We start from the raw sequence: 8,776 nt of genomic DNA, 5'->3' as shown, positions 1-8,776 counted from the left end.
GCCCACCTCTCTCGCTGCGTTTTTCCAGTGAGTCCTGAAAGGAACAAGATTGGCGTTTATCACTATATTGATATCTGTCAGGCGTTTTTATATTATCTCTATTTCTGAGATTATATCTATTTTGTGGGGTCTCCGTATGCGGAGATTCTCCCCTTTCTTTTTTAGGTGTTTGTTGTTTTTTATCCCAGCATTCCTTAGTACCCTCAGGAGTTTGTTTGGTAGAATCTTCATTATATTTACCCTGTAATTGAGGTTTTGTGGGTCTGGCCCCCTGACTATCTCGACCAAAACTAGAGTAGGTCTCTGCGATAATCTTTGGCAGCTCACATCTTTGATCCTGTGGAGGAATGTCCCAAGCTGCATGCTAGTGCAACTGCTTTCCCTCTAAGGTTACTTAATATAATTGAGGATACTGTGGCAAAGTTGCCCATTAGTTGCATCCCCAAGTCCAGGGCCAGGGCAGCCCCGTATACATCTTGAATTTGTTTCAGCACTTCCGGTAAGTTTGCAAGTGTTGGTGTACTGTGTGCTGTACTATAGAGTGTGGCAAATACTGTGCCCCAAGTATTACAGTTATCTATTGTGGGGATAATCCCAAATGGCAAGCACATAGTTAAGATTCTGTGTTTATCCTGAAGTCCCGTATGGGGAAATACTGCTCCCAGTGCGTTTGTTTTTTGAGCTAACCAAAACAGAATTTCTTCTCGTTTGGCGGATACTTTACCCATGATCGAATGTACAGTTGCAGGATTAATGCCTGGCGTTACTGCATGTGGTTGCGCCAGAGCAGCACATGCTGGGTTTGTATTTAATGTTTGCATTACAAACTGTACTAATCGTCAATATATTGCCATCAGCTCAGCATATAAGCAGCAGACTTCAGCTGCAGTTAAGTTCGCTGCAGCAGGGTGAGGTGTATAAGTGACCAATAAAGGCCGAGTAGGACCATCATTACTTAGAGGACCTAACCTAACATGCAAAATTGTGTGGGGTAGGGTGCCATCAAGCCAACTATTATGTTCTTGACAAGAGAGAGGTATTTCTAGATATGCAAATACTCAGTATTGTGCTGGTGCATTTGCAGGTGTATAGTGATGAAATGTATTTGTGTTCCTACCAGCTGCTGGAAATGTGACCCAAGAATAAAAGAATTCTGTTCTATAGGCTGGATATGCCTCAACAACAAATGTGATGGGACCCCCCTGGGCCGTCAGGCCATGTGCCAGTAAATGTGCAGTAAGGGGTGGTCGCATATTGACTGCAATTGCTACCTGTTGTGGACTTGCCAAAATGAATGGTAAGTTTTGTTCAGAGATAAGCACATCAAATGGGGATTATCTTTTTATAGTTCTAGCTTGAACAACCTACAGCGTTAGTTAGGTACTCCCTACTTAGTGGAGGAGGAAATTCTCAATACCACGGATGTCTCCGTAGATAGCACTGAGGTGTCTTTGTATGTAGGTAGACAGAGATACTCAGGAGGACCCGAAAATTAGAGCCTGACCAAACGTTGGCAGCACCATGTCGCGTAGGCTCTCATTATTCTAATGAGACTACTGGATTTGTGCGACATAATCACCTGCAGTGTGGGGGACTTAGTCTAACCCACTACAGATGACACCTGTCGACCTAATCCGGGTTTTGCTCCGGCTAACTAGCAGTGCCTCATCTCTACCCAAGAGCAGGGATGATTGGGCAGCAGAGTGCATGACACAATTGACTCCCGAGGGAAATCGTGGTCACTCAGATCGCATCCATTTCTTTCAATTACATTAGTCTCACATATACAAGGACAAGCATAGGCAGTATATGTTTCAATAAGGTTTTAGTGAAGCAACTGCATCTTAGATAATAGAGCATGTACTGCAATAACCAGGACAATGAAGCATGACAGGATTAAAATTGTGACGAAGAGAGTAAATCATAAAAATAACGCTACCATATTGTCTCTAGAGTCATAAGATAATTCCAACCTAGGCTATATTAGAGCACAGCCTGTTAAGTTATAGTTATGTCCTTCAGGTTCCCCTGGGAAGACATCATCCCCCATACCTGAGCAAGATGCTTGTAGCCTACAGAAGCAGCTGTAGCGAAGCGTTCAGCAATCAGCATACACTCGTGGTCATCTGGCTGGAATCTCCCTCTAACGTGTATGGGGCAGAGATGTGTTTTTATAATAAAACAGCTGATGTTCTGAGAAAATGTACCTACGTAAGGATGTGTATGTTTCTATGAATACCAGAGACAGAGCGTTACCACGTTTACCTGGAACCTATCTTACTGCAGCCTTGAGAAAATGCACAGAGTGAAAGAAATGTCTTGTTTAAGAACGCAGTGCTGGCCTAGGCAAAGAACAGCTAGATAGAGAGAAATAAAAAAGACCGCAAATGTGACTATTGTTAAAATAATAAACAAAGCTGAATAAAATATATCTAAGTTAAATTGCACAGTGGCAGGCCTAGTTTTGCTAAAATAACGTGTATGGAGCTATAATTAAAATGGCTACACAACAATGTCGATCTGCCTGTCACCCTCCAGAGCAGCATAAAGTAATTAAGGCCTTTATGGGAGCCTGGATTCAGCAGCACAGCTAGAACCTTGAACTCACTAGGTTCTGCTGTGAAATATGTCTAGATTTCGCAGGCTGCGAGATACTCTGGCACATTGCAGGTACTGCTCAAGGCTGATCCTGAACAGTTTTCCCTCCCCTGTGAAAGTCACAAATGCTCTGTTCAAATGGAGATCTTCCACACTCTGGCAGCCACAATTCACTCACTAAACAATATCCGTGGAGGATGCAAATACGCAGGCAGGATTTGAGACACCAAATGGGGAGAATTTGCGTACATGGTGCATGCTTCAAAACACACGTGACTGCCTTTTCCCAGGCCTGCGTGACCTGGGACACTATGGATGGGATGTCCAGTGGCATTAATGTCCCCCCATAAGCAGCTTTGGATGTTCATCAGCTAGCACCAGGACCTCCTATAATTTATTTTCCCAGTTGGGGCCATCTTCACACTACAGAGCAGCAAATTGTAGTAGTCTCACTAGATAGTGCAGGTGGAGAGCTGGGAGTCCCAGTCCTCCCTCAGTGAGATCCAGTTTTAGAACCTCAAGTCAGACTCTACTTTGTTTGCTTGCCCAGATCGAGGACACTGGAAGCCCATTTAGCTGTCCAAACAGCGATGTGGGCAAAATAAAAAAATAATTCTGTATGACATATAGACATCTGGGCAGCATCATTATCTTACTGAGTGTGACCCTGTCCATGACAGATAGTGGTAGGGTCCTCCAGAATGCGATGTAGGTGGTGAGGCGTCTACAACTCCACACAAGTTCAATTCATACTGCATGCAATAGTGCTAAGATAATAAAAATGGTGCGTTTCCCAGGGGAATCCTACCATAGGGAGGTCAGCCACAGCACAGTGTGCCAACGATGCCATAGGAAAAAGCACAGTCTTGTGTCTATTGACATTAAGGTCCGAGACCCTCCTGAAATTGTCCACTAGTTGCAGGAGATGCAGCAAAGACCTTTCAGGGTCAGAGACATACAGGAGATTATTGTCTGCGTACATGGACACTAGGTGACCCTAGTTGCATAGTTCATCCCTCAGATAAATCACCAGCGGTTCCATAGAGAGTGTGAAGAGGAGCGGGTACAGTGGCTATCCCTGCCTCATACCTCTTCCACTGCTAAAAACATCCAAGACTATCAGTCCAGTGTGAAGCCTCATCCTGGGCTCTGTATACAAAAGACGTACCCAGGATAAATATCTCAGGTCTAGCACCATCCTCCACAGTACCTACCATAGATATGGTCAGTAGACAGAAAAGCCTCCAACCATCTTGAACCCAACAGCAGGATGCTGCCTGGTGTTAGTCTTGCCTCCCCAAGTGGTGCCACTGCTGCCATGGAGTTGGAAGTGGGCCTGAAAGTGCTGTGCAAGGCCAGCTGTAGTCTCTCGGGCAGAATCTGCGCAGAGCAACACATTATCTCGCAGCCCTGCATCAAAACCACTGCAGCAAGGTGCTTCCTCAACACAGGATCCCCCAGCTTCTCGGAACCATCCCTGCACGAGGCATCCTCAGAGTAGGACCTTGCATTGCAGTCTCAAAGCTCCCTAGAACTGCTGCAGAACAACACATCCTCTGAGGTAGACCAGCCCTGTAGCTTCTCAGAACCATGATGCATCCTTGACCCAGGATCTTGCCGCCTCCGCTGTGCAATGCATTCTCTATGTGGGACCTTGCAAAGCTTGTTAGCTCGGATTTAGGGTACTCTGTTCAGCAGGCCTGACATGGTCCCTGTATCCGGCCTGCATTCTAGCACGGTTGGCCTGAACTTGTGACTTTGTACAGGTCTAGTCAGATAACCAAAGTTGGCACTTTGATTTAGGCACTATTTTTACTTAAATCTTTGAAATTGCCTACCTCCAGGTCTACTGTTTGGATTTTTGTTGTTTTGCTCTCAAATAATTTATTGGTGTGGGATCTTTCATGTATTGTGTTTTCACTTTATAAGTGTTTGGACTGCTGCATAAATACTTTACACATTGCCTCTAAGTTAAGCCTGGCTGCTTTTGTGCCAAGCTACCAGAAGGCTGAGCAAAGATTAAATTGAAGTTTTTATGTGTTTCACCCTGACAAGCATTCTGGCTACTGCTTGAGTAGGGGTTTTCCCCCCTCAACCAGTAACCCAATTTCCTACAGCCCTTACATGTGGACTTTGCAATTTCATCCCAAATGTTATCTTTCTTTGCTGAGCTGCTTCTCCAAGTTTTAACATCTATACATGGACTAAGCATCTATTTTAGTTAGTTATACATAGACACTTTTTTAACCAAGTCCCTGAAACCTATCCTGAGTACTATGCTCCATTACAGTTCTGTTCATTTTCATTTTCTTTAAATATTTTCAGTTGCACACCACAGACTGAGACAGTGCTCAACATATGAACAATATTGTCCAACACCTATGTATCCAGTAGGCACATGCTTTGATATTTAGGCGTAGGTACAAATGAGATAATACACAGCACAGAGATAGGTACATTTTACTAGCAGGCTCAAGAAGTTTAGCAATATGCATTTACTGTGCTGGGATAGATCAACACACATGCATAGGTGTGTTGGTGTGTGTTTTGCGAGGATGGGGCAATAAATGGGGAGTGGATTCTTCATGGTGTGGTGGGTATGCCAATGGGAGGCTTGCCTGTTTACCCGGGCATGCAACAATGGGATCAGGATGTGGTTGTGTACTGGGGGCAGTTGAGTTGGTAGTCCCTACAGCTATTTGCAGATCACAATTTGCCTGTGGAACATTACTTGGCCCTGCAGCCTCAAATGTTTCCAGGTGAGTAAAGGCCTGTATGTGCTGCATGACCTTGTTGTTATGCCTCACATTCTATTCCCTTGACATCTGGAGATGTTCGGAGTACAGGTCTAAGAGGTCCTGGAGCCATTTGTTATTGTTCCCCAGCTGAGTTGACATGATACACATGGTTTTTCCCATTTCATGGTCTCACATTGCTTGGAGGATTGTTCAGAAATATACACCATAAAGGAAAATAGGGAAGAGCTGTGGGTGTAAGCTCTGTTTCTGTGACAACGTAATAATAATTTTCAGATTACTTTTCTGTTTTTCAAGTCATTCTTCTTTTCATAGACTATATTTTGTAGTTCTACATAGTGTAGAGGTAGGCATTGATCTTTCAGAATGTTACGTGGAGTTATGTTTGGTAGATTTACAATTAAAATACTACTGAAAAATTCCCTGTAGTGAATTTACAGTCTTAATTTGTGTTGATGTATTCCCACCCCCTTAAGCTTGAGGCAAGGAACATGTACTTTTACAGTTAGCCGCTCAGGGATGCTAAATTTAGTAAGAGAGTTACAACCAGGTTTTTGCAGATGTGAATGCATGTGGTGACTGTTAATATACATTGTACTGTTTAGTAAACATTTACTTTGTTCTGAATCCTAGATCTGTTTCAAATTTTAAGTTTATTTTGAAGCACAAAGAATAGCTAGTTTGAAACTGGCTGGAGGCATGTACTAGAACCAAAAGTACCATTCAATAAAGTATATAATTTTGGATTATTGAAACTGGAACAAGTATGTCCACGATCCAGCACATTTCATGTTGCCTTGGCATCGCTTCTTAGTAATTTTCACTAAAGCTTTACAGTCAATGATCCTTTGGCACCCTTTAAAGCCTTAAATTATGATGCCTGTTTTCAAGATCCTCTGTATCTTTCTTGAGCAGGAGGATATCAGTTTTTCACTTAAAAAACTTTATTTGCTAAATTTTGGACATCACTGACTCTCTACTCAGCATCAATGATTCTATTCTGATTGGCAATACACTAACTGTCAATTTGTTTTAGCTTCCTATTGGTGGCTTTCTAGAAATGTTGCAAACCTCCAATCCCATCTAGTGTGTGTTTAGTAGAGGATGTAGTTTGTGAAGTATGATCATTATTCATACCTGTTGTGTTAGATCGGTTCTATACAGTACATCCTTTTGCATCCTGTAGATTGTCAGATGTCGTCTTAAAGTTAGTATTTGATTGTTGTCAAAGTTTTGAATTTCATTCCTGCTCTTACCATGCATACCTAGAAGAGAAGGTGCCAGAACTAACTATTGCCAAATGGCTTGGAAGGCTGTCAAGTGAAAGCAGTAGGGGCATCTATAACTTTTGCATACACAAGCCAAGCTCCGAAACATATCAGTAGCTACCACAAAAACTCAAACTAAAGAACTCACATTCATCGACAATAATGCTCATTATGCAGTACTCCAGACATCACAGACCTCATAATTTATCACAACCTTGAGGCCCTCTTCATGACAGAACCGTGGTTCACCCCCACATCATTGTTCATCCTAGATGTCCTTGTTCCCACAGGCTACAGCATCAATTGTGTGGACTGCATATATAAGTAGGGAATAGGCCTTGCCGCGATCCATATGTTCTCCTGGTCTTCCACTCTACCCAAACAAGTAACACCAAATTGCATAGAGCTGCTGACATGCCATTTCCCACTCTCAGCAACTCGGCCCAACTCCTCCCATCTCTCTGCTAGGCAGAACAAAGATTTAATTGATGAATTTTCAGATCTCCACACCACCTCATCCGTCCAACATGCACAAACCACCCTCTTGGGTGACTTCAAACTCCCAGAAACCACAAGCTCAAAAAGAAATATGAAACACCATCCTCAACCTCATCGAGACACTCATTCTTGTCTTCTCAACATAACCAACAATCCAATGCAAGCTACTAATATCCCTGGATTGGACTGACTGCTTTGCCATCCCTACTCATGACTCTGCGTCCTGCCGACAAAGCAAGGTTACCCCAAAAGAGAAGACCAACTCTTCAGGTTCATCAAAGAAATCTTCATAGACACCCTGGTGATTAAACTCATATCTTATCCTATCAACTCTATGCCTGATGCCAACAACCTTCTACCCTTCTAAATAAAGTCAACCATTTTTTATAAAACCATGTGAGCATCCGTACCCCAACTAAAAAACACAAATGCAGGTCAAAGCCTTCAGCTCTCTCATACTCTAAAGATCTTGCTGACAATAAACAATCCATCGACAGGCAGCAAAAACAATGGAAGAAAAACAGAACTCCTGGGGACATAATGATACTGAAATCCCTCCATGTAACATTCAGTTACTTCATCACATCAGCCAAAGCAAAGTAATATGCCAACACCATCAACAAAGCCACCAACAGAAGCAGAACACGTTTTAAGACGATCAAGCATCAATTCCCTGCCAGAACTACCTATTCCTCGTTTCACAGAAAAATGCAATGCCATCAAACTTATCTTCAGTGAGAAAGAAAATCTGACAGCACCACCACAATTGCAAGCCTGGTTCACCTCTTACACTTAAACCTTTATGTAGAAGCCCACAATGGTCGTCCTTCAAAACCCTATCTCTCACAGTTCTCACTGGCATAATCAACCCCCTCAAAGCCACTTTTTATGAAGATGAAGTCCTACCCTTGTCTTACTTCAATGTTCTTTCAGGGGATGCTATCTCATCCTTACTCACCATTGTCAATGCCTATCTCACTCAGACATTGTTAGCAAAGACTGTAAATACAGGCCAGATGCTCCCATTTCTAAAAAAAAACAAAAACCTTCACTAGACCCTGATGACCTTGCCCACCACCTGCCCATCACTCATCTACCATTAATTGGAAAGATCATTGAAAAATTAGTTTATGTTCAATTCCAAAATCACATTAATGCTAGACATCTTCTGCACGTCTACCAGTCTAGCTTTAGAGAAGGCGGCAGCATGGAGACTGCTGCCTTACACATCATAGAGATGCTCTCCTGACCACATACAATGATGACCCCTGCTGCCACATATTGTTGGACATCCTGGCTGCTTTAAACCCTGGTGACCATTTCACCCACATACAGACCCTAGAAACTTGTAGGGATTCACTTGCATTCTCCTTCAATGGTTGTCCTCCTACCTTTCCAAACAACACCAGTTTGCTTATATGGACACCACTAAATCCCAAATGACCCATATCAACTGCAGAGTTCCTGACAGTTCCATATTGTCCCATGTCATTTGCAGCCTCTACGTGGAGCTGCTTGGTGCTCTACTCACAGAATCACAAATCCTCTGATGATACACATCACTGCTTGAAAGTCTCTTCTGCTTTAGACATCCAAAACGTCAAGCATTGCCTGCAATTATCTAGACTTGGATGTCCAGCACCTGCTTGAAGTTCA

This window comes from Pleurodeles waltl, chromosome 4_2, assembly GCF_031143425.1.
Source record: "Pleurodeles waltl isolate 20211129_DDA chromosome 4_2, aPleWal1.hap1.20221129, whole genome shotgun sequence".
NCBI classification, from domain to species: domain Eukaryota; kingdom Metazoa; phylum Chordata; class Amphibia; order Caudata; family Salamandridae; genus Pleurodeles; species Pleurodeles waltl.
Note: the sequence above shows the minus strand (reverse complement) of the source record.